We start from the raw sequence: 25,331 nt of genomic DNA, 5'->3' as shown, positions 1-25,331 counted from the left end.
AGGGGAGATCAAATATTCAGACAGCTAACAGTTTCTGCCACAATCCTGGTGAAACCCACGTATCCACGCACACTCTCTTCCTGCACAGAAAGCACACCCATCCCTTCCCCAGTGGAGACCAGCCCCGGACTCTATTCAGCAAGTGCATCCAGCTCAGTGTCTGCAGTCTCTGAGGGATGCGCCGTCCTCTTCTTCAGGCTCAGATCAGGCTCTTCTCGGTCCAGCCACTTCTAAACCAAATGACAAGTTATCTGCTCTGATCATACCCAATATGAAATAGAAGGAGCAGGATAAATGTAATAAGAGTGCTTATTTGGGGGAGGAGGAGAAAGAGGAGGAGGAGGAAGGAAGGGAAAACATAGGCAGTCACTGGGCCACAGAAATGACTAATTCTGCTGAGCAGGAACTGGAAAGACTCTGGGCTCAGACTGGTTAAACTCCTGTGGCCAGCACTGTTTCTGCTCTCAGAGGGATGGGGAAAGGAGGGGGAGTCTCTCCCACCTTTATCTTCTGTGGGTCTTATCTGATAATACCTGTTTCTCTTATATTTGCTTGGTATGAATGTCTTTGCTATATAAAACATTTGAAAGTTTAAATAATTTTATTCAGTTTAGATATAAATACATATGTGTGCCACATATATGAATATATATGTATATATATGATTTGTGAGTTAAATAATGCCTTGTTCTAGTAGTTTCTCTTCTTGTATGGTGTTATGCAATTGCTCAAAACATTTGTGAGAACTGGTACCAATCATGTCCTATCTCACCCTGAACACAAGCAAACAGGGTCCTCTGCTCTGCCCACAGCATCCCCCTGCATAGTCTTGCTGACAAGCACAGACCAGCATGACAACTCAATGATGGGGGAGGTGTGTACAAATTTTGACCCTCCCCTTGAATATATCATCCAAGAAAGTTTACTTTGCACATTTTTATATGTGCAAATATATTAAAATATTTGTTTAAATAAACATGCTTAAACCTACCTATTAAAGATTTCAGATTTATTTTGAATTTGAGCAGAAGAAACTCAATTTGGGTTTTTGGTATATAAAATAAAATGGATTTTCTGTTATAAAAACATCAGATATTTACCATTTGAATTATAAATGATTCATTTGAAGGTTATTGTAATTCAGCTGAGTCAGACTGAGAAATAAGAAAAACAAAGTAAACATTTCAAATAGGTTGTATTTTTTTTTCTTTTTTTTTTAAAGAAATTCGCGTTCTTTCTTTCTTTCTTTATGGCTGTGTTGGGTCTTCGTTTCTGTGCGAGGGCTTTCTCTAGTTGCGGCAAGTGGGGACCACTCTTCATCGCGGTGCGCGGGCCTCTCACCATCGCGGCCTCTCTTGTTGCGGAGCACAGGCTCCAGACGCGCAGGCTCAGTAATTGTGGCTCACGGGCCCAGTTGCTCCGTGGCATGTGGGATCTTCCCAGACCAGGGCTCGAACCCGTGTCCCCTGCATTGGCAGGCAGATTCTCAACCACTGCACCACCAGGGAAGCCCCTAGGTTGTATTTTTAAAACACATATAATTTGTATTTGTACTTTTGTTCAGCTTCCTAATGTCCTTATATTAATGTCCAATATATCAGAAACTCATAAATGATTTTGAAAATTATAGCTTTTCTATGATTGCAAAAAGTCATGCATATTCAATTAGGAAAATTTTAAAAATGGAAAGATGTATTCCATTGAGAATTTGATAGCAATAATACCAGATATTCTCTCTTTAAAGGCCACCCCCGGGCTGTACAAGAGGTTAGTTTCTTGAAATGCCACCAGAGGGCGATCAGTTCAAAAATTGATCTATCTGATTCATAAACAGGTTTCTATGTTGTGGAGGTGCTGACAGGTTTTCAGTTTTAACTTGGAAAGACAGAAGAAAAAGAAGAATTAAAAAAACTTTTAGTTAGTAGAAAATATATCCAAATAAGTGTTCAATTTTTTAAAAGATTCATCACTACCCTTTTGGGAACCTAATTATTATACATTCCTGAATATAGCAAAAATTTATGGAGTGCTTACTTACTGTTAATTGTAATAGGTGTTGTTGATAAAACTTGGTCCTGACATTTTAGGATTAATATTTTCTCTGGGAAAAGAGGCGTACATAAACAAATGAATTAGGATCCAGTATTTTGTGTACCACACTAAAAATCTTCAAATGCTGTGAAGGACAGGATTAATTCTGCTAAAAGCAGATAGGTCAGAAGAATGCACAGAATTCTTTCACAGAAGAATTGAACCTTGCAGAATGAGTAGACTCCTCTGAACTTTCAGGTTACGGTGGTGGATTGAACATGTGCATTTAATTTTCCTCCCTCTTGAACAAACAAAAATAAGAAGTGTTTTAGCACCTAAGCCCACACGGATTAGAATAGGAGAAGAGACAACAGCAACAAAATTCTGGAAGCTGAAAAACTTATGGACTAGTGGTAAGTGATTTAACAGACCTGAGAAAACAAACCTCAAACTGTCAGTGGGAAAGCTGAGAAACCAACAATAATCACACAGCAAAATCTTCAAAAGGCATGATTTGTAGGCTCTTTAAGTAAGGACTACAATTCCAGGACTGGAGGCAAAAGGGAGAAAAGAGCTAATATAAGGAGGACCAGGATTAAAACTGCTTGAGAAGAAATTAGAGCCATAGACCCTCCCTCACCCTGGTAGAAGTCTGGATGTTTATTCTTATTGAGGGGGATTAAGAGATCATCCCTTCCCCAACCTCTTCCCCTACTTGGTCCCCAGAATGTAACAGCTAGATCTTTACTCTTTACGTGGGAGATTGGAAGACTCTTCCCTGGAGAAATCTGGTCATCCAAAAAGAAAACATTTAAAGGTTGATGTCAGGGTTTTGCCAACAGCCTCTCTACCAACATCACCCTATAGTGAAAGTCACAAGCTCAGAGTTTTTAATCGGTTTTTAAATTTCTCAATCTTAATTTTGAGCAGACCACCAAGGATTACCAGATAGCTGATGAAAGCCTGTTGTATAGAAGATAGAGACCAAAACAAACAAGCACAAACAGAAGAAGCATCTTGGAGGAAACAAAAATTAGTCAAGACTTAAAAGCAACAGCTATAATCATATCCTCAGACAGAGAAGAGAGGATATTGCATCCATTAAACAAGAACCAAAGCTATGGAAATGGAAGATTTAGTGGGAAAAAAACAACAACAACTGCAAAGGGCTCTTGGAAATTAAAATCATGGTAGCAGAAAACAAATACTTGTGCTGTCCAACATGCTAACCACTAACCACTTCAATGAAAAGTAAATCACTTAGAATTAAAAAAATTAAAAATTCAACACCTCATTTGCACTAGTTGCATTTCAAATGTTCAAAAGCCACATGTGCCTAGTGGCTAAGGTGTTGGACTGCTCAGATATAGAACATTTCCATCATTGCAGAAAGTTCTATTGCTAGCACTTGAGAAAGTACATTTGAGGACACCTCACATGAAGTAGAAGACAAAGAGAAAAGAAGAAAAAAAAGAAAAAAGAAAAAAAAAAAACCATAGGACCATCCAGGAGATCAAACAATTGAATAACAGAAGTTCCAGAAAGAAAGAAAGAAGAAAGAAAATGGAGGGAAGAAAATAATCAAAGAAAAAATTCAAGAAAATTTCCTGGAATTGAATGATGTAAGTTGCCAGACTGAAAGAGCCCTAGGTACTTAGCCCAATATATCCGCTTTGAGGCATATTCTTGTGAAATATCAGAAATCCAGGGGTAAAAAGAAGATATTATTCATTTCCAGACAGGAAGAAGTAGTAGTATACCCAATATTAGAAAACAGAAAGGCTTCTGACTTCTCAATAGTAACCTTGGAAGCAAAAAAACATTGGAGCAATATCTTCCAAAATCTGAAAGAATATTGCTTGCAATTTAGAATTCTATACCTAATCAACTATTGTTATATTTATTGAGTAGAAACAGGCTTCTCAAGATAATCCATAGGATACTTAACTGTTAAAAACTTAGCTCTCATTCAATCGCCAGGAAATGACTTTCAGTCACAGAATAAGATGACAACGCTATTATAAAAACATTGAATTAATTTTTTGTTCTATAGACTATGCTGATTGAAGAAATTGGAATTTGCCTACCAAAGTAACTGAACACACTCGGCTTGTGTTAATTGACTTCTTACATTATTAAGTAGGTGCTTCTATTAGTCAGAAAGCTCCAGGCTCTGGGGCTTTGTTTTCTGTTTCATCCTGCTCCATGTAGAATGTATCTTTAGCAGACTAATTCAAACACAACAGAAAAACTGTTCCTTCGATGTACTTGAAGTACTTTCATTAATAATGAAATAATATTATTGCTATGTTTACACATATTTGAAAACAGCTGTGGGAGTTACTCAGGGCAGTTCTGTGCTCCCCACTTAACGGAGTAGGAAAGTTGCTGCCGAGAGATTCAGAGAGCATTCATCCCAGGCTCTCATAGCTGGAACCTGACTGGTCCAATCAGAACATCTTCTACTCCAAATCAAATGAAGGTTTTAACTTTCTTTGGAAAAGAAAACATAAAAGGAGACCACAGTTATATAACAACAACAAAAATCATGTCTTTCCCAATCTATGAAAATATCTGTTTTTAAAAAACAATACGCCTTTTTCCCTAGAAAAGTCATGCATGGAGGAATCATTCCAAGAATGTGGACAGCAGCCCTCCTCACAGCCCTCTCCCACTGTAGCTTTCAGGGGTTGGAATGCTGATGTGTCCCTGTCAGAGGCAGGGGTATTTACTTTAAGTGTCATAGGCGTGGGGTCTCTGTTTAGAGATTCAGTCCGTTGGGGAATTGCTTTCTCCTCCACCAGGCCGGCCTAGCATGGTAGTCTGAAGCTGCTTCTGCTTGCGGGCTGCACCACTTCAAGAAGCAGGGTGGTGGAGAAACCACCTGCAGGAGGTGGGGAGGGCAGCTGGGGGAGCAACATCAAGTTCCCAAAGGCGGTGGCAGCAATGCCTGAAGCAGTGCCCGCTATCTCATGCCAGCATCAGTGGTGGGCAAGCTGTGGGGGGTCTTGTGTAGGTGACAGCAGCAGTGGTGTCCTCATTGGACTGGCTTGTGGTCCTGGCAGCCGCCCAGCGTCCTTTGACTCTGTCTCTAAGCCTGTTCCTCCAGCCTCCTCACAGGAGTGGGAGCTCCAGAGTAGCCTTTGAATAATGTTCTTCCTTCCCAAGTTATCGGAGTTGGATTCTGTCACTTGCAAATGAGATCCTTGCCAGGTACAATTTGAGAGATTAGAGGCACTCTGATCTAGCTCTCGGGAGGGAGTGCATTCCCCTCTTCTTCCTTGGATTTGCCTCATCACATTGGGTGGCTCTGGAGGCTGTGACTTGAACTGGGTTTAGAGGAAGGAGGCCCCTAGAGGCTGCTCATCCCACTGTTAGGAGGCAGCCCCTTGGATCTGCCTGTAGCCTCGGCCAAGTGAATCCTTCACATCATTTAGCCCAGCTCACCACACTAGAGGCTTAGAGCTAAAGCCTCGCTCTCTCTCTCTCTCTCTCTCTCTCTCTCTCTCTCTCTGTGCCCCCTCTCACTCTGTTCCTGGTGATAGGAAAGGAGTGAAGTAACAGCTTGACTCTCCCACCCTGTTCTTGCAATCTCAATACCACAGATCACCTTATCCCCTTACACGCACCAGGTAGACTATGCATTATACATGAACATCCTAGTCCATTCTGTGGAGCCCTTAGGGCCAGAAAAGTGCTGGCTACACGAGTCTGGGATTAGTATTTATAGAATATAAATGGATAGAAATTAAGATATAAGATATTCTGAGAGAAAATAATGAAGCCTAGTATGTGCTTTTGTGGAGGAGGATTAACAAGATACAGGTTCAAGGCTGGAAATGTCAAAAAAGACTGGGAACAGATTCAATTATGAATATTGAAAATCTTTTCAGTCCCCTCCTCGTCTATGTTCAAAGGAAAACCCCTCTAAGAATATGAAATGATTTTTTGTTTGCCTTTTAGAATGTGTACTTCTTCATGGACTGCAATGTTGTGTATGAATCTTCAATATTTTTTATTCTATTAAATAATAATAATAAGATGATGATGATGACATAGCAGCTATTTATTGAATACTTTCTATCAAGCACAGTGCTAAGTGATTTACACATATTTTCTCACTTAAGCCTGACACCTGTGTAAGTCCGGGGCTATGACTAATCTCCTTTGACAGATGACATTGAGTCTTAGATAAATTAACCAGCCTAAGGTCATACCACAAAGTTAATATTCCAGGATGAATACAACATCATAGCCCAAACCTCCTTTGTGGAAGCATCCATATGTATTTAATTACTTTGTAAAATCTCTGGACTGGCTAAAGGGAGTTTTGTTTCCAGTTTCCAGTTTAGTGTTCTCCACCTTGACTGCACATTAGAATCACCTGATGAGCTTGTAAAATTGATGCTGGGGTCCTACTCCCACCAATGAAGTCAGAATGCTGTGGCTAGATAGATATCAGTATGGAACAAGTTAAGCTAACTGTATCGATTGATATGGGAAAAGATTTGTTGATGGAAAAAAAAAACCCCACAACCTAAAATTTGGAAGTTATGTTTTATTCGGTGACCTTACTGAGGACTATAGCCTGGGAAACAGCCTCTTAGGTAGCTCTGAGGAACTGCTCCAAAAGAGGTAAGGGAGGAGCCAGGATACACATAGGAGTATTTGCTGGGGGAAAAAAAAAACAAACCAGTAGTCAAACATCAAAAGATTACTGCTAATCACACAAACAGACATCTCCAGTTTATTATTTTAGTGTTTTTCCATGTATGGGAATATGCAAGAGCCTGGGCTCATTGAAAATATTCCTTTGATATGCATCTTTTTTTAAAAATAAATTTATTTACTTATTTATTTTTTTGGCTGCATTGGGTCTTCGTTGCTGCACGCGGGCTTTCTCTAGTTGCAGTGAGCAGGGGCAACTCTTCATTGCCGTGCACTGGCTCCTCACTACGGTGGCTTCTCGTTGCAGAGCACAGGCTCTAGGTGCACGGGCCTCAGTAGTTGTGGCACACAGGCTCAGTAGTTGTGGCTCGAGGGATCTAGAGCGCAGGCTCAGTAGTTGTGGCACACAGGCTTAGTTGCTCTGCGGCATGTGGGATCTTCCCGGACCAGGGCTCGAACCCGTGTGCCCTGCATTGGCAGGCGGATTCTTAACCACTGCGCCACCGGGGAAGCCCTGAGATGGATCTTCACTACCTGAGGCCGGTCTTCTGTTTTCCCCACCCTGAATCCCCTCAGGGCGCACCGCGGGGTGGCCGGGATGGCAGCTGCTGCAGCTCACGGCTTGACGATGGGCAGAATTCAACGTTTACCAGGATGGCAGGCAACATTCTTTGTTTACTGAAATGTCAGGCAGCATGTTTTTGTCCACAGATTGCACTGAAAACGTGATGGTAGATTCATGGTTAGGAGAATGTGAGTTAGAGGGAGAAGGGGATGGGCTACACAGGCAGCTTTTAGCTTCGATGAGTGGGAGGTTGAGTGGAGGGGATATTGGATGATGAAACGAATGTAGGGTCACTGGGTTTCTATTTCATAACAAGATTGTTATATAAGTATCCTGAGCCCTGAATTCGGAAGGAGAAAACTATTGAAATGTACAGGTAATTCGCAAAAATAATCTGAAGGGAGATAGTACACAAAAATAAGGACATAAAACTAAATAAAGTCAGCTAACAGTTACTCGTCGACTGAAAAAAAATGCACCACCTAAAAGTTGTACGTTATATTTTATTCGGTGGACATTCTGAGGACTTCAAGCCCGGGACACAGCATCTCAGATAATGCTGAGAAACTGTTCCCAAGAGGCAAGGGGGGTGGGGGGATAGCCAGGATATATAGGAGTTTTTACAACAAAAGAGCAGGTATTCAGAACATCAAAAGATTACTGTTAATAAAAGAAAGCAAGGGGGCGGTAGTGGTGGGATGAATTGGGAGATTGGGATTGACATATATACAGTAATATGTATAAAATAGATAACTAATGAGAACCTGCTGTATAAAAAATAAATAAAATTCAAAAGTTCAAAAAAATAATGCCACAGGAAAAAAAAACAAAGAAAACCAGTTATCTCAAATTAAGGAATTTAGTGCTTTTCTCTGTATAGGAAGATGCAAGAGTCTGGGCTCACTGAAATCATTCCTTTGGTATGCACCTCAGCTATCAGGGGCCAGTATCCTGTGTTTTCCTCTCCTGAGTTTCCTCAGATGCACCATCGGGGGTGGCTGCAGCAGCCGACTGCTGGATGTGCTTGGCAGTAGGCAGCCCGTTTGCCTCCACCCTGAGTTCCCTCAGCGCTCACCATCCGGGCAGCTGTAATGTGCTGGCTTGATGGCTGCAACATCCTTTGTTTACTGATATGGCAGGCAATATTTTAGTTCCCATACTGGAAAAAAATGAATTCCAAAGGGATGGGCCTAACCATCCATATTTTTTAAAGGTTTTCCAATATCAGTGTGCAGCCAGGGTTGAGAATTCTTGCCCCATCTCTTTCCTCTTAACTCAGTCTTCCTTCTTTGCACAACTCCGTGTCACTATTTGGTAGACAGCATATAGAATCTGCTTGGAATTTATGTTATTTGCATACAAGCAAATGGCACTTTTCCCTGCAGAAGAGATGCTGTGCTCGAGCTGGCTTGACATGGTTTCTACAGACAGGCAGCTGTTTGGAGATGGAGAAGCTGAGAATTCTGCATCTCATGCCCCAATTTCATTCAGCTCATCGCTGGCCTCGTTTTTTCCTACTGTATTATTCCCCATGACTGAGTTCCTAAGGCATCGCCTGGGCTTGGGACCAGCTGCACTTATAAAATGCTTAGAAAAGCTTTTGGAGACCTAGCCCTTTTTTGTTTGTGAATACGCAAGTCATTTCAGCCTCTCTTGAAGTGGCAAGTTCTAGGAAGTTACTCGTTTCATTGTGATCAGTTTACCACCCTTTGACTTTAAGACAGTCTCGCTTTCAGCAATTTTGCCTTCCATTCTTTGATTCAAATCTCAAGTCAATTTATGAAATACATTAACATTATGTTCCTATTGGAGTTCTGTCTTTAGAACAGTGGTTTCAAAGGTAGGGTGGTTTGGAATTACCCCTAGGGAATGTTTTGGAAATCTGTATGGGAGAGAGGATTAGTTGTCACAATATTTGGGTAGTGCTGTTGGCATGAGACAGTTCTGTCAACTTTTGAATACCCCATCAGATACTTGTGTAAGAAAGTCAGATAAAATGAACACCCTATTTATGATTATCTGAGCCTAGAACCCAACTTATTTTACACAAAATATTTTTTGCATGGTTTTAATATACACTGAATTTCATGAATGCAACTACAGTGTAAAAAGAGGAAGATCACACTTTGTTTTACTTGCTTTACTAAGAGTTATTTGTCATTTCAGAAAATGCTATCACCAATTTGGGATATTTTACTTGCCAATATGAGACACCTATATCAGCCTTCATTTGTGGCTGTCACTTTCATATGTGACTCTACATGCAAGGGACTCTACATCATGTCCCTGTACTGTATTATTATTATTATTTAGACAATTTATTCTTTTTTAAAAAATTTATTTGTTTTTATTTTTGGCTGTGTTGGGTTTTCATTGCTGTGCACGGGCTTTCTCTAGTCGCAGCGAGCGGGGGCTACTCTTTGTTGCGGTGCCCGGGCTTCTCATTGTTGTGGCTTCTCTTGTTGTGGAGCACGGGCTCTAGGCACACGGGCTTCAGTAGTTGTGGTGCACAGGCTTAGTTACTCCACGGCATGTGGGATCTTCCCGGGCCAGGGATCGAACCCGTGTCCCCTGCATTGGCAGGCAGATTCTTAACCACTGTGCCACCAGGGAAGCTCCCCATATTATTATTAATGACTTCCCTTTTATTTCTCCTTTATATTTTAGTTAGAGCATTGTATTGATTTTTTTTAAATTATGTTTTAGGTAAATGACATTACCTATGAATTGCATTTTAGGACAGTTAAGGAGGCATTACAAAATATTTGTGATAAAAGTGAGCACAAGGTCTAATATGGTTGAGAACTCTTCTGTTAGAAGGAAATGAAGCCTTGCTTTTCAGGCCAGATCCAAAGGACTCTTGAACCTCAACTCTGTATTTAATATAAGAAAGTGTTATATTAAGTGCTGCAAGTGTTTTCCAAACAATATCTGCTCAGAAGGACAAAATTTCAAAATAAATGGAACGTTATATAATTATATGCAACAATTATATAAATTATATGTGCATTTTATTGTATGCACTGTGTATATGTATATATCCATCTATATATCTAGCCATATCTATCTATATATATCATATCTATCTATTTATAATATCAAGGACAGTGCATGCAATTGTGTGAATACAAGCTAAGGTGCAATACTTTCCTCTCATGTAACTGTTTGAAATAAGCATTAACTCTTAATTCCAACATTTCCTTCTAACCCAAAGAGAAGGGCATACTTTAACATTTTTTTCAGTTGAGTTGGCACCATGCAGGACTTCATCATGAAAACATGCTTGTCATGCTGGTCTTTCTTCAAGTCCTGCTCACCAGGCCCTCCCTTCCTGACCAGGCCCTAAAAGGGAGAGTCACACCCATGGAAGAAAGCAGCTCTTGGCTTTCTTGAGAGGCTTCCTTTCCCCACTCCGGTGGAAGTCTGATCTTGTTTTTTGGCAGTTGCCATGGGAGCGGCGTGTGCTGCAAGGGTGACTCCATCACTAAAACAAATACAGGCAAAGAGCTAAGAAGCATATTTCAGCCTTCAGTGCTTCAAACCCCGAGGAATGAAAACAATCTGTGCAATTTAAATAGAATAAATCCCAATGCCCCCAAGGGAAGCGGGAGTTTATTTTTAGGCCACAAGCACTGCCACCCAGGCTTTAGGAATGACAGACTGAAAGTCCAGATTGGTGTCGAAGTGCGTCCGTTGCACTGCGGGTTTGCGGCCCTTAGCTGGGCAGGGAGGCAGGGAAACAAACCAGTGCGGGGCTTGCTTCCCAGCCTCCTGGGCCGCCTGCCCCTGCACCCTATTAGCCACGGCCGCCGTTCGCAGAGGGGGCCTCAGAGCAGACTCGCTTGCTCAGCATCTTCGCCATCCCTGGTGCCGGGGCGTGGTGCGCACGGCCAGTGGCCACACGCGGCGCTGGGCTGGCAGGTGGAGCCGGCGCTGTGGGATGCGCGGGCCCGGCCGTGTGGCCACAGTGATCACCAACCAGATAGAAGAGGCACCTGCCAGCACGTGGGAGCTGCCCCTGGTGCCCGGCACCCTAGTGGGAATCACAGGGATCCTGGCGATGGAGGGCGCCCGAGGCCAGCTCTTGCCAAGGCCGTGCCAGTGGATGAGGGCGCATCAGGTCCGCACCAGCTCCGATCCAGGCAAGACCTGGACCGGTCCCCAGATAGCTGTATATACAAACTAGATAAGGAAGAAGGGCATTCAGTGCCTTACCTTATAAAATATGATTAGGGCATCATAGTCCTGGCTTGGTTTTGAAATGATAGTTTTCAATTATGTTATTATTGGCCATTTATTATTACACATAAATATTAAAAGCCAACATTAAGTTATTTAAAAATTAATAGACTTTTTAAAAGGGCAACTTCAGTTTTACAGAAAAATTGAGCAGAAAGTCCAGAGAATTCCATGTGTCCCTTCTCCCCTCCCCAGTTTCCCTCTTAACATCTTGCATTAGTGCAGTAGGTTTGTTACAATTGATCAATCAATATAGCTACATTATTATTAACTGAGTCCATAGTTTACATTAAGGTTCACTCTTTGTATTGCACTGTTCTATGGGTTTTGACAAATGAATGCCATGTACGGATCATTACAGTAGCACACAGAATAGTTCCACTGTCCTAAACACCCCCTGTGCTCCACCTATTCATCCCTCTCCCAGCCCCTGGCAACCGCTGATCTTTTGTGTCACTATAGTCTGACCTTTCCCAGCATGTCATATAGTTGGAATTATATGGTATGTAGCCTTTTCAGATTGGCTTCCTTCACTTAGCAGTGTGCATTTAGGGTTCTTCCATGTCTTTCATGGATTGATAGTTTTGTTTTTTTTTTAATCACTGAATAATATTCCATTGTATGGATATTCTATAGTTTGTTTATCCATTCACCTATCGAGGGACATCTTGGTTGCTTCTGATTTTTGACAATTAGTTATCGCCCCTTTTTAGTATCTGTAATTAAAAGCTTACAAATCAGAAGTAATCTTAATACAAGTATTTATTAGCCAAACATGATTATCAATGACATTCTGCATCCAAACACATTTGGACACTGTGATGTCACTCTTACATTGTTCTAACACCTCTTCTGCCTTCTGTTCTTGCACAGGTCAGGTACACAAAGAAATACTTTTAGAAGTTTAATTATTATAAAAATGATTCCTTTTGTATTGAAATACATCAAGTATACTTCAATTTTTAAGTCTCAAGCACAAGAAAAAAAGCAAACAAAAAACCCCCAAATTAGAAAAAAGGATACCCACTTCAGGTGAACATTTTTTTTCAAATATGGAATATATAAAGTGAGAAGCAAACACTCACTCCCACACTAGTCCCCAGCCCCATTTCCGCTCTCCAAAGGTAACCACTCTTAACATTTTTATATGTATCTTTCTAACTACTTCCTCTTCATATACAAGCATTCCTGTATATTATCTTTTTTTTTTTTTGGTAACAAAATATATATGCCTTTTGCAATATATATGTGTAAATGATTTCTAAAGAAGGTGACCTGCTTTTGTTTTTGAGAAAGTGCGTTTGAAAATATAGTCAAATGGAACACTTATTTTAAATCCTCCTTTTGGCATCTTCAATAGGATAGAGCCTTTTGATTCCCTTTCTCCAAAATGTTACCCTGTTCCGTGGTCCCTAGAGCTACACTAAGTGAGCAATACACTGATATCACTCCTGAGCAGGAGAGAGTCTGGAAGTTGGCTTATTCATCTTACTCCCAACTGCAGATTCCTAGATCAGCCATCATTTATCTTCTCTTATTCTCACTACATTCTTGGTGATGCCACTCCTTCCCCAAGAAGCAACTTGTCTCTTCCCTGGTAACCAAAGTTCCACTCAGAGTTTCTCGTATAGTTTTAGCACAATAAATTCTTTTATGGGGGGTAACTTTTAATTTCCCCATGTACTAATAGCATAAAGGCTGTTTTTGTTTTTGTTCTAAGCCTATGCACTTCTCTCAGGTATCTATCCTACCAAGCACATCTGCAATTCTTTGGAAAATGGGCATAGAAAATAATACAAATTCCTAAACTCCAAGACGGGAAATAATAACCATAGGAGGGGCTCAAAGGGTAACCAAATATTCATCATTTCCATATAGAAGGCCCAGTTGCAGAAACCACTCCCTCTTATAAACCATTGCTTTTGCAGTGATCGTTTACAATTGAAACATCTTTTCATAGAATAAAATATGAGTGTTTTTACATTGGGTCTTTGGACCTCTCAGAGGATGTTTTATTCTTTTAAAAGCTGTCTTGAATACTCAGGTTTGAACACCATGTCTTATTAAACTGTGTTGGGAAAAGGATCTCCTCTCAGTGGGTGCTCTCAGTAAATGAATGAGCCCCTGCATTGGCACTTGGGTTGGTTCCATTGACAGAGCCTTTGCACAGAGTCAGCTGCACTCTGTAAGTCTGGTGGATGAGCAAAACCATAGTTCAGTGAGAGGCCACTTTATATAAGAAATTCCTGCCTGAGAAATTCCATTCAGTTCTTGTGTGTCTGTTTCAGTAGGCTCTTGAACATCAACTAAATAAAAAAGTGGAAAGCAGAGTGGAAAGAAGCCAAACAATGGGCATCAGGAAATATAAACTATCCAGGGAGTTAACAGTAAGGGAAGAATGATGGGTTTCATATGATGCATATGGAATATTAATATTTCATTTATCTAAGTTGTATAGATAAGTGTGTATAATTAGGAGAGATTAGGGGTGATCTTTTTTTTTTTTCCCCAATCATCTAGCACTGTTACCAGCAAATGGTCACATTTGTTCTATTTCTAACCACTACATGTGTAATATAAGGAATTGAGGTGGAAGAAAATACTACAATGGCTCTTCTATTTGTAAAATCCCTAAGCCCACATGTGCAACAAAAATTAGGGCATATGTAAGTGGTGGGGTGACAGAACAGTAAAGTCAACCCAGTGCATAATCACATGGTCTCGTTATATTCCTAAATTCCTAAAATCAAGTAGGTTAGAGGGGACTATTTACCAGGGCCGAGTCTCCCGTAGATAAATTACTAAACACCATGAATTACTTGGCCAAATGCTATATCACTGTTTAGATTATGCTTTGATACAATAATTAAACAAACAATTTGGTCACTGAACAGCCCATTTGTAAGTACATGCGGGCTACTCATAGGTATGGAAGGTACTCTGCGACCCTGAGATTCTAGGATACTTTTGAATATTTTCAGGATGTCCACCCACTTGGTACAAACTGTCCGAAGGGGACAACTAGCCAACTGCTCTTCCAGTGAGCTCCGTGTACCACAGCAATTCAATCTAACAAGCACAAGTAACCTGAAAATTTGTTGCTACTTCTTAGTTTGAAATATCTTCAGGTTCAAAAGCTCTATCCCTTCTGTATTCACATCAAGTTACATGAACAAAATCAAACACCTCCCCTTAGTTAAACAGGTCAACAGCCTGCTACAGACAAATGCATGTTAAAATTTTTGTGTCCATTGGAAGGACACAGACCAATAGGTAAATTCCTAATTTTATTTTATTTTACTTCTTAGGCTTTTTTTTTTTTGGTCTGGAGAGAAAAATGATTTAAAAAGAGTTTTGCTTTGGGGTTTTTCTTTTGCTATTTATATCCATGAAGTCAATTTTATATATCTTATTATGGCAATAAGCTGTTATTCGTAAAATGCTATGTTGTATTTTCTATGTGAGCATTTACTTACTTGATTTGTTTTTTACCATTCCATTGTCCAACAGATGTGACACACCATCCTAACTGAATTCCAATAATATCTCTGATGATATTTTCACCACTTGTTTATTAAGCAATTTTAAAGGCACATTGTTCGCTTTAAAATTCTATACAATCATCTGATCATTTTCCTTTCAATGTAACTAATAAAAATACAGGAAGGGGTTAGATATTTACAGAAAGTATCTCAAGTAATTGGGAACAATTGGTGCTTTCACATTTGCACATTTCTCTTTGGAGGGAAGGTAATAAAACCCCTAAGTAATTACAGTCAAATAGCCCTCCAGCTGTGTCATTCTGAGCACATAAATCACATCTTGTCCATACTACATCAGTAAATGGGCCAAATAACAGTAATATATCTGAATTCTGTAGAACTATTAATAGAATATGAACAAGTAAATCTGAAATCTGAAAGGGTTCTATCCGGAATAGAATCTATTTTCATAAAAGGAAGTGAGAATTCGAACAAAGACAGAAAGAGTTTATTTCTTGCCATGCACCCTCCAGGTTGTCAGAGAAGTCTTGTTAGATGTGTCTTAAGAGGATGGGGAGGAAGACCCTCCTATGTCCGTGTATCTCTGTCCACATTGTGTGTAATATCCTCCGTGCCATCCTAATGTCAGACAGAGACAGCCTTTTCTGGACCTTATGGATTCTGAAGTCCAATTTGTGACTCTGACAATACCTCTATGCTGAGAGAATGTAGCTGTCTAGTTTATCTACCGTTGCAGGAACAGACGCAATCAATGCACAGTATACAGACCTCTAGCACTCATTTGTCTGAATTCGACTTTTAATAAGTATGGAACAGGAAAGCCACGCTTTCTTTCTAAAGTGCTTCAGAACATGTGGTAGTGGCTACCCCTTACATAAGTCAGCGTGTGTCTATCTATTTTCAAACATTGGTGGTCCCTAAGCATTTCTGTCTTATACTTTTTGTGAAGTGGATGTATTCAGGAAGACATTACGGGATAAAAAAAAAAAAAGCCGCATCGTTCATTCATTTATTCATACACTTATTTGATAAAAATAATTACCAGACTCCTGCCATATGCCAGGCGCTCTGTAGACACCGAGGATGCAGAAGTGAGCGATATCCTCACCGGTTTTGGTGGCAGTTGAGCATCCATCCAAGACGTTTCCTATAATGTGTGTGAAAAGAAGCATTGCTCCCACCGCCTGCCAGATATTCCCGCTTTACCCCGAAGTGGAGAGGAGGTCCTCAGGGTGACGTGTCCCTAGGCGCCCGGGGTGAGCGACGGGGCCAGGCGTGGAAGCGGGGCTGCGGCCGCCCGCGGCGGGAGCCCCCAAGTCCGGGGACGCGCTCTCCGGGCGGGGCGAGGCGGCGCACTCTGCTCCAGGCCGCGCCCTCCGCCGGGGCCTCCAGGGGGCGCTCGCGCCCAGGCCAGGGGGAGCGCGGGTTTCCTCAGAAGGTGGAAACTCGGCTGAGAAGCCGTTCCCCGCCGCCCGCCGGCACCCCGCTCCCCCTTCCCGCTCCCCGGTGCCCCCACCTCCCGCCCCGAGTGACTGAGGGCCAAGCGGCCCCGCCCCCGCCGCCCGGAGTGGACCCGGTGCCCGCGGAGCCCGAACTCCCGGCTGGGGCGTCTCTTCCCTCCGCCGGCGCCGAGCAGCCCCGCAGCCCGCGGGGAGGGCGGCGCGACCGCCGACCCCGCCCACGGCCGCCACGCCGCCCTGGGGACGGACCCGGCGGGCGGGAGCCCAGCCCGCCCTCGGGGCCGCGCGTCAGGTAAGAGGGTGTGGGCCCTGCACCCGTCCCGGGCTGCGGCGCGAGACCAACCTTTGAGGCGCAGGCGTTCGCCCGGAGCCGCAGCTGCTGTGTAGGAAGAGCTGCGCGCGGCGTCTTAGTCTGGGGAACTTTGGCCCCTCGTCTCGCCCCTGCCTTCCGTTCGGCTTGCTCGGCCCGGCGTGGGTGGGGAGGGGCCGACTTGCGCGTCCTGAGAGGAATCGGGGGCGGGGAGGCGCAGGGTCCCGGCTGGGGTGGCAGCGCCCCTCGTCCTGACGGCGGGGAAGGGCCGAGGGAGGGCTGTGCTGGGTTCCGGGGCTGGACCCGCCGCCGTGGGACTCAGCCTCTCCGCCTCCTAACCTCCCCTTCCCCGCCCTGACAGTGGGTTCCAATAATATTTAATTGGCTCTCGGGTTTAAAACTCATCCATAGGCTCTCAGGTCCCTTGATTCAGCCAAGTTCCTCTGAGCTCCTTCCTCGGCTAGATAAAGTGCCGGGGGGGAGGGGACAGGGGAGGGGACTGGAGGGACCCCTGAAGCGCTGGCCTGAGCCGACTGAAGAGGTCGGGACCCGCGCCGCCACAGACGCCAGAGGACCCTTAGGGCGGAGTCCAGGGGCACAGTTAGGAGGTGGTCCGAGCCGCGTCGAGTGAGTATTGATCACCGTCGAGTGAGGAGCGGGCTGGCCCCTGAGAAGTACTGTGAGGAAGATGCGTTCCCCATCCCCTCGAAGGAAGTGGGTGGCCTTTAAGGCTCTAGTTCCCCCACGCACACCCCACCCCCCGACCTCCAGGCCGGGGTGGCCCCTGGCGGCCGTGCAAGCCTGGCTTTCAGCCCCGGAACTTAACAAGCTCCCGGAAGAGTCCGGGCTGCAGAGGTGGTCCCCGGGGCCCAGAGCTTAAGAAGTGCTGCACACCCCCGGGGGGGGCGGGTCCTGGAGGTGGAGGGAGGAAGGGTGGACGGAGTAGTGGGGCGGGGTAGGGAGGGGTGAGTGCTCTGGGAGACTTTGAGAAATACCCCCCCCGCCCCGCCCCCGCGACGGATCCATTGATGCCGTAGGATTCCGGCGCCTTTTGGGAAGAGGTGCCTCTGCTTCTTTACTCCTGTGTTCAGAACTATGCAAAACCAACTCTTCATCCTCTTGCTGCTCTGCCAGGATTTTTAAAGCACTGCTCTATTCTTGGCTCACTTGGTTCTTGGTTCCCCAAATAGCAGTTTTGAGCTGTCCAAGGTATTTAAAAGTGTTCTCCTTAAAGTGAGACTGAACCCTACTCTTCTGGAAAAACTACCCTAACTTCAAAGGAGATATCCTTTTCTGCCCATTCTTTCCTTCTGCTGCCCTCTTAACAATCCCTGTTCTCAAAGATGTTTGTGTTTCAATTTTTGCTTTATGTGGAAACAACCTTCCCCCTGCACCCCCAAAAAACTTTCCTAGAACATAGGTGTTTCAAACCCATGACAGTGTTTTGTAGTTAGTATACACTGGTTAAACTGCATAGCAATCCCCCCAAGAGCCAGAGGCAAGCAACAACAACTTTACTACTTATTTTATTTGATGCCCTTCAAGTTTAGGAAGGTCCCATTTTTATTACCCAGCAGATAAGACAGAGCCCTGGATGGCTGTGGCTGTGATTAGATAACTTCTGATGTTTTCATTTCCGTTACTGAGCTGCTGCTTCTAGATTAAATTCGTTTTATTGCCTGTTCATTTTTAAAGAAAGACTGACAAAGTCACTCTAATAGATCAGGAGGTCTGAGCTCAGAGTAGGTCAAAGGTGCTCACATGTAGGGAGATGGATAAAAATAGCAGGAGGGGACTTACTTGGTGGCGCAGTGGTTAAGAATCCGCCTGCCAATGCAGGGGACACGGGTTCGAGCCCTGGCCCGGGAAGATTCCACATACTTCGGAGCAACTAAGCCCGTGCGCCGCAACTACTGAGCCTGCGTTCTAGAACCTGCGCTCTAGAGCCCGCAAGCCACAACTACTGAGCCCACGCTCCATAACTACTGAAGCCCGAGTGCCTAGAGCTCGTGCTCTGCAACAAGAGAAGCCACTGCAATGAGAAACCCGTGCACCCCAACGAAGAGGAGCCCCTGCTCGCCGCAACTAGAGAAAAGCCTGCGCGCAGCAACGAAGACCCAACACAGCCAAAAATAAATAAATAAATAAATTTATTTTAAAAATATATATATATAGCAGGAAGGTTGGCAAGTACAGCCAGGTCACCTGCGTTAATTGTGCACACTAATAAAGGCCAGAATCTCCTCATTTATCTCTGGTGGGAAGTTCTGATGGTTTCACGGGATCAAACTGAAACTGCATCAAAACTGGGTGGAAGTATCCATCCACAGTAGGAGTGGCTGTTGTATCCTGGATAGTTTTTAAATGGTCGGATAGGAAGAGCTTGCCTGCAGTGGAACCAAAGGTCTGCTCACGTGTCAGCATGTGAAAGTGCTCGTGTACATCAACCCTATACCGTTCCTGTGAGCGCTCAGTCGCATGTTTATTCTTCCAGACACACTCCCAGCATAATTTATTGGGAGCAGGAGCCGATGGGGTCCAGTGTGCTTCCAAGCGTAAGACAAGCACTTTCCTTGAGCTTCTAAATATTTATTTAAAAATAGTTGCTCTGAGGTTTGTGAGTTGTTTTTTAATTGCGCTTAAAAGATTAAGAAGAAAAAGCAAGATACAAAGTTGTTTCTACAATATGATTTTCTACATTAAAAGATTTGAGAGAAACCTATACAAATGCTACATTGGTTCCTCTTGGGTAATAACATCATAGATGATTTTTCTCCCTCTTCCTTAGTCTTTTTTATACTTTCTAAAATACAACAAATATATATTATTTTAATAATCAGAAAATTATTTAAAAATCTAATTGGTATTTCTTAAGCTGGGTGAGGAGACTCAGGTGTTCATTTTGTCATTTATTTTTATTCCTACATATGTCTATCATACTTACATAATATAACAATTAACAAAGGAAAATATAAATAGATGACTTGTAGAGGTAGGATATAACCATATGTAATGTTACTTAAAAGTCAGGAATCAAAAGGTGTTGTGTCCCCTGTCTGGGCATTCACAAAGACTATAACTCACTAATAGTAAACATCAAAGAAAGTAAAATGGACGATAAAGAAATGTGTTATTTATGAACTAAATATTAATAACCCAAAATTTGTTTACATGTCAAATTGAGTACATCCAAATTGTCTATTTAAATAAAAATAATCTTTTGCTACATCCTAACAATCAATAACAATAGAAGAAAAAGTTTATCTCATCTAGCTGTTAGAGAAATATGTCTTCTTTAGAATAAAACTTCCACAGATTATAATTTCAATGTTATTGAAATTACACAGCCACACAGATATATATATATATATATATATATATATATATATTACACACTTATCAAGAATTTAGAATAGGGAGTCAAAAATATAGAAAATACAAAGTAGAAGACCTGAAAGATACACTGAGGTCTAACATACACTTTTAAATAACACATTATTTAGAATATATAAATATATCCTAACTTATCATAAATTATATAATTCCAAAATTATGCAAAGGTCACTTGAATGAATATGACAGTATGGCTGTGACTTGAACATTACCTGGCTAGGAGGTCCCTGAGAGGGTCATGGGTGGGAGAGAGATTTTGTTAAAAGCAGATTCCTAGCCATGTAGGTTTCTTCTGTTTTCTCCTCCTCCTATTCCTGCTCTGTATTCTTTATCACTAAGAGTCATCCTGGTCTCTCCTTCATCTCCCACAGCCAGTTACCAAGTCCTGCTGATTTTACTTTGTAAACATTTCTCAAATATGCCCCCTCTTCCTTACCCTGCTCTCATTGCCCTATGGAGGTCCCATTCTCTACCTGGACTGTGGCCTTAGCCTCATGACAGGTCTCCCTGCCGGCTTCACACACCTGCTGGAGAGATTCCTCTGAGATACATATCTTTTGGCATTCCTTCCAGGCGTCATTCAATTCCACAAATACTTTTTTAGCACCATTTAAGTACCAAGCACTGTTTTAGGCACTGAACACACCAGTGAACCAGATGGATCAAGTTCCTACACTCAAGGAACTTAAATTCTAATAGGAATAAATAATTCAAAGACATGCTTGGATGTTCTTTCTAAGACCTGGCCTCTCCTGCCTTCCTTCCCCCATCAAATGCTGGCATTTCCGCCCATGGTTTATGTTTGGGTAGAATTCAGCTTTTTGTGGTTCAGCTTAGGCGTCATTTCCCCCCCTGAGAACCTTTATGAGCTTCATACTGGGCTAAGTGGTCCTTTTCTGTGCCTCATAGCACCATGTGTATAACTTTATTACAGCACCTCCCACATTTCATTAAAATATGTGTTTGTCTCCTTCATGAGGTTGTAAGCACTTTGAGGAAGGAAATTATGGCTTAATCATTTTTGTAATTCCAGTGGTCAATGCAAATGAAGGTAGAAAAGATGGGAAGCAGGATTAATAGGTTAAAAAAAAGTTGGAGTGATACTGGTTTAACATATCTAGTCTGATGGAGGAAGGAAGGCTTCCTTGGCTGGGACAGTAAAATATTGTGAGAAAGAAAGGTTGGGGCAAAAAGAGAAGATCTTGCTTGTGGTCATATTTGGCACTTCCTCAACACTGGTTTGTTTATGAATGTGGATGTAACATGAGTGTGGCCTTTGCTGTTAACACAGGAGGCTGCTTGTTCTAAATAGAGAATTCTCTGCAAAGGACTAAATCAAACCACTTTATTGTTCCTGTGACCCTTGTCACTTGCCTCCCAGGTCTTTTGGTCCCTGTGGAAGTCATGGGAACAAGGAATGCGGATACTTTGATCTGGTCATGGAGAAATATAACCCCCATGAAAGTAAGGATGCGATGCTCCTGTCCAAGTTTATATCTTTTCTTACCTTGTGCTGTTAGTTAAACTATTTGGCTACTAAGCCCCTTAGTAAGTAATTAGGAAGCATTACGTTATTAACCAGGAGCAGCATAGAGCCAGTACTGATTATCCTCAATCCCTAAATGGAGAGCAAATTGCAGTGGAAAAAACAAAACAAAACAAGAGTTATTTTAGTGAATGGAGAAAATAGGTAGAGCATCTAGCCACAATCACTAGTTAAGCCATTAACAAACAAGATCACTCTCCCTAGGCAGGGTGACATTGAATGCCAGAAATGAACTGAATCAAATAAGCATTAACAGCACAACCAAAAAGCCACAATGCAATCCTAAGATGGGGTGCAAGGCAGGATCTGTATCAGTTATCCTGTTCTAAGTAGTAACAGAAAAACCCAATGCAAGCATGTTTAATCAGTAAAGAGGATTTATGGGACCATGAAAAGGAAGATTCCTAGGTAAGGAAGTGAACTAATCAGGAGAGATTAACACTGTAACTGACAACTTTAAAATTCTGGTGATTTCGGGACTTCCCTGGTGGTCCAGTGGGTAAGACTCCGTGCTCCCAGTGCAGGGGGCCCAGGTTCGATCCCTGATTGGGGAACTAGATCCCGCATGCATGCCGCAACTAAAGATCCCACGTGCCGCAACGAAGATCCTGCATGCCACAACTAAGACCCAGCGCAGCCTAAATAAATAAATAAATATATAAAAATAAAATATTTTTTAAAATTTTGGTGATTTCACACAATGTAAATTTGTTTCTCCATGCAGTTTGGTCCAGTGTTCCTGGTCAAGCAACCGTCCTGAGACGCTGTCCTCCAAATGGTTACCCAGGCTCTCTCTCCGTTGTGGTTCTCCACTCAACCAGCAGATGGGGAAAGAAAAAGGAAGATCACTAGAGAAGAGGCAGGCTTGAAAGGGGAGACATCGATTTGGCCCACATTCCATTGGCTAGAACTCAGTCATATGGCCAAGGAGGCTGGAAAATGTAGTGAGCTGTGTGCCCAGGAAAAAAAGGGAACACTGGCAAATATTTAACTAGTTTTTGCCAGCTGCGATGGGAGCTAAATGTTTTCTGGCTTATTTCCAATGAAAATAGAGTGCCTCGGTCCCTGTATTCTAAGAAAGACACTGAGATTCACCTTGAGTAACAGGCACATCCCTGAACAGATGAACTGACCAGAGGACTGCAATGGGCTGATGGCCTCAAGCCCACCAGAGTCCACCTCTTGAGCTAGAGGTGGGGTCGGCTTTCCCTGAAATGTCCGGACTGCATGGGAAAGAGGTAAATATCAGAGAGATAATGTAAGTACTATTAGGAAGTAGAAGCAGATTAGTGAGCTAACAATGTCCACCTAAGGTCCTCATCCTAGAAAAATGGAATATCAAAAAGAGATGACGAGATAGCTCAAGGATCTGGAGAAAACTATGGGAGAGACATGTGACCTGGTTATTGAAACTTGTGCCTGCCAGGCACTCAGGCGCTGGGAATGAAGCAAGAGCCCTGTTCCTGGCAAACCTGTGTAAAGCTGAGAAAGTAGCAAGGAACAATAACTCTGTCCTTTAAACTGAGCACCTGCCTTTGGGTCCCTTAGATTCTCCTGAATCTGGGGACATCACTAAATCCATGAAGAAGAGAGGTCCTAGTTTAGGTTAGAAGGCTACAGAGGCTGGAAGTAAGAGAAATTGCTAGGCTTAATATTCCACTGCCTTTCATGAATGATGTAGAGATTTATTCAAGGAAATGAGCATACACATTTTCTCATTAAAAGGACCAAAACTCCATGCATTATTCTGGGATGATAGGTTTTGAACCTATTGTTTCTTCAGCTGGTACTTTCAGTCCGTTTATTGCTTCCAGAGAATGTCTCTAATCACAAATAAACTATGTCTTTTGGCCCAGCTAAAGTCGATATATTCACCATCCATTCTCTCATATAAGAGTACAAAGAGAACTTTATTTCTAGAGTCCCACACTCCTTGATCTTGTGAAATTTTTATTCATTTTAAATATTCTTTGTTTTTCAGATTCACAGCAGCTAAATGTACTCAGGCCTCTCCGATTACCACTGTCTTTCCAATTTGGGACTTGGCTGTCATCAATCCAGGGAAAGATATTCAGGAAACTTTCCCTTTAAGGTTAGAAGTGCTTTGAAATCTAGAGCATATTCCTGAAACACCATTGTGTTTCCTGAACAGACGTGTTCAGTGAAGTTTCCCACCCTTCACTACAAGCCCTGAGTGGTGACAGCCCAGTGGGGGCGTGGGGAGGAAGAGGGGGAGAGGGAGAGAGAGAGAGGATGTACAAAAGAGGGACAGGCATTCCGAGACAGAATACTGGTGCTTTGGTCTCTGTCTCCCCACTCCAGCCAGGGGGCGCTTCAGAGTAGAGATCACCGTCTTTTAACCCTGTCAAACCCAGAAACTACACATGTGTGCTCAGAACAAGGCACCAATTCAACAAACATTTTATTTAGGGCTTATCATATTCCAGGCTCTGTTGTTAGGGAAAGCATCCCCCAGTGAGAGGATCAACATACGGAAATAATTTAAATATCTATCTATCTAATGACTATTAGAAAAACCACAGAATTATCTTAAAAGATGAGCTAGAATCATATGTATTGACAGGGAAGGATACTCGAGACTTATAGTTGAGGGGAAAAAGTTTACTAACAGTCTGTATAGTATGGTCCCTGTTTTGATTGTTTTTAAAGTATAGATAAATGATCAGAGTTGGATTTACGGCATGGCTAAGGCTCAGAAGCTCTCACTTGCAGAGATCTTGTTCAAAACTCTGAACTTAATTTTGTATTTTTCATAAAGAGAGTCTCCAGAAAAGCATAAGTATGAGGTCAAAATCGGAATCATTCCCTGATATTTATATACATGCCCAACTCTATGGCCAACCTTGGTTATCTCAGGCAGTTGGAATGCAGAGACTTTCTCTTTTCTATCATCCCAGAGAATGCCTCCTGAAATTCCTTTATAGCCATCCCTTCTCTTACCTGTAACCCCTGGCCAACCCTCCCTGTGTTCCTACCCCTATCTCTGAGTGAGATAACTCATGGGCTTTGTAAACAGAAGTCCATTATTCAAATAGTAGATACTATCTCTACCCTATGTCCCAGCCAACCCACAGGACACCCTCTCTCATCATCTTCCTCCAAGTTCTGCTTTTCCCTGTTTCCCAGTGACCAGTATCATGACCTTCCACTTCATTCCCTTCAATATTCCCTTAATCTCATATTGTCTGTTTCTCTCCCACTCATTTTCTGACAAAAAGCAAAGACCAAAAATTACATATATGTGTTTCTAGGACAGAGACTTTATTTCTCACTAGTGATAAAAATTTTCTAGCACAATAAATATGCCTAAAATCTACTTAAAACTTAAGACAAATAAAAATAGCTAGTAAAATCCATAAAACCAACAGCAATACTTTAACTAGATTATGATGCTTTTTTGCATATGTTTTCCTTATGTGGTAATGTTTGGTGCCCAGAGAGGCTTAGGGCTATTTACTGCTGTCTAAAATTGGCTTTTTGGACCAGCTACACTTCCTTAAGCATCTTAACATGTTTTTAATTTTGCATTACAAATCCAAATGCTACATTCAGCCAGTAGTTCAGTGCAATTAGTAGACTGTAAACTATTTGATCA

The 25,331-nt window shown here is 42.4% G+C and overlaps 1 long non-coding RNA gene across 2 annotated transcripts; it reads right to left on the bottom strand.

The window, feature by feature from the left end:
• Positions 1-6,843: 6,843 nt before the first annotated feature.
• On the bottom strand, positions 6,844-17,120 carry LOC132356476 (uncharacterized). 2 transcript variants are annotated; one of them, XR_009499883.1, is made up of 3 exons: positions 16,810-17,120; positions 16,049-16,153; positions 6,844-7,416 (listed from the first exon to the last, which is right to left on the bottom strand). It is a non-coding gene; the product is annotated as an uncharacterized LOC132356476 (long non-coding RNA). The 2 variants fall into 2 exon arrangements; XR_009499884.1 differs by lacking the exon at positions 6,844-7,416 and adding an exon at positions 10,425-10,748.
• Positions 17,121-25,331: the final 8,211 nt, after the last annotated feature.

The sequence above is a fragment of the Balaenoptera ricei genome, chromosome 21, assembly GCF_028023285.1.
Source record: "Balaenoptera ricei isolate mBalRic1 chromosome 21, mBalRic1.hap2, whole genome shotgun sequence".
Lineage (NCBI taxonomy): Eukaryota > Metazoa > Chordata > Mammalia > Artiodactyla > Balaenopteridae > Balaenoptera > Balaenoptera ricei.
Note: the sequence above shows the minus strand (reverse complement) of the source record. Positions and strands in the feature narration are given on the sequence as shown.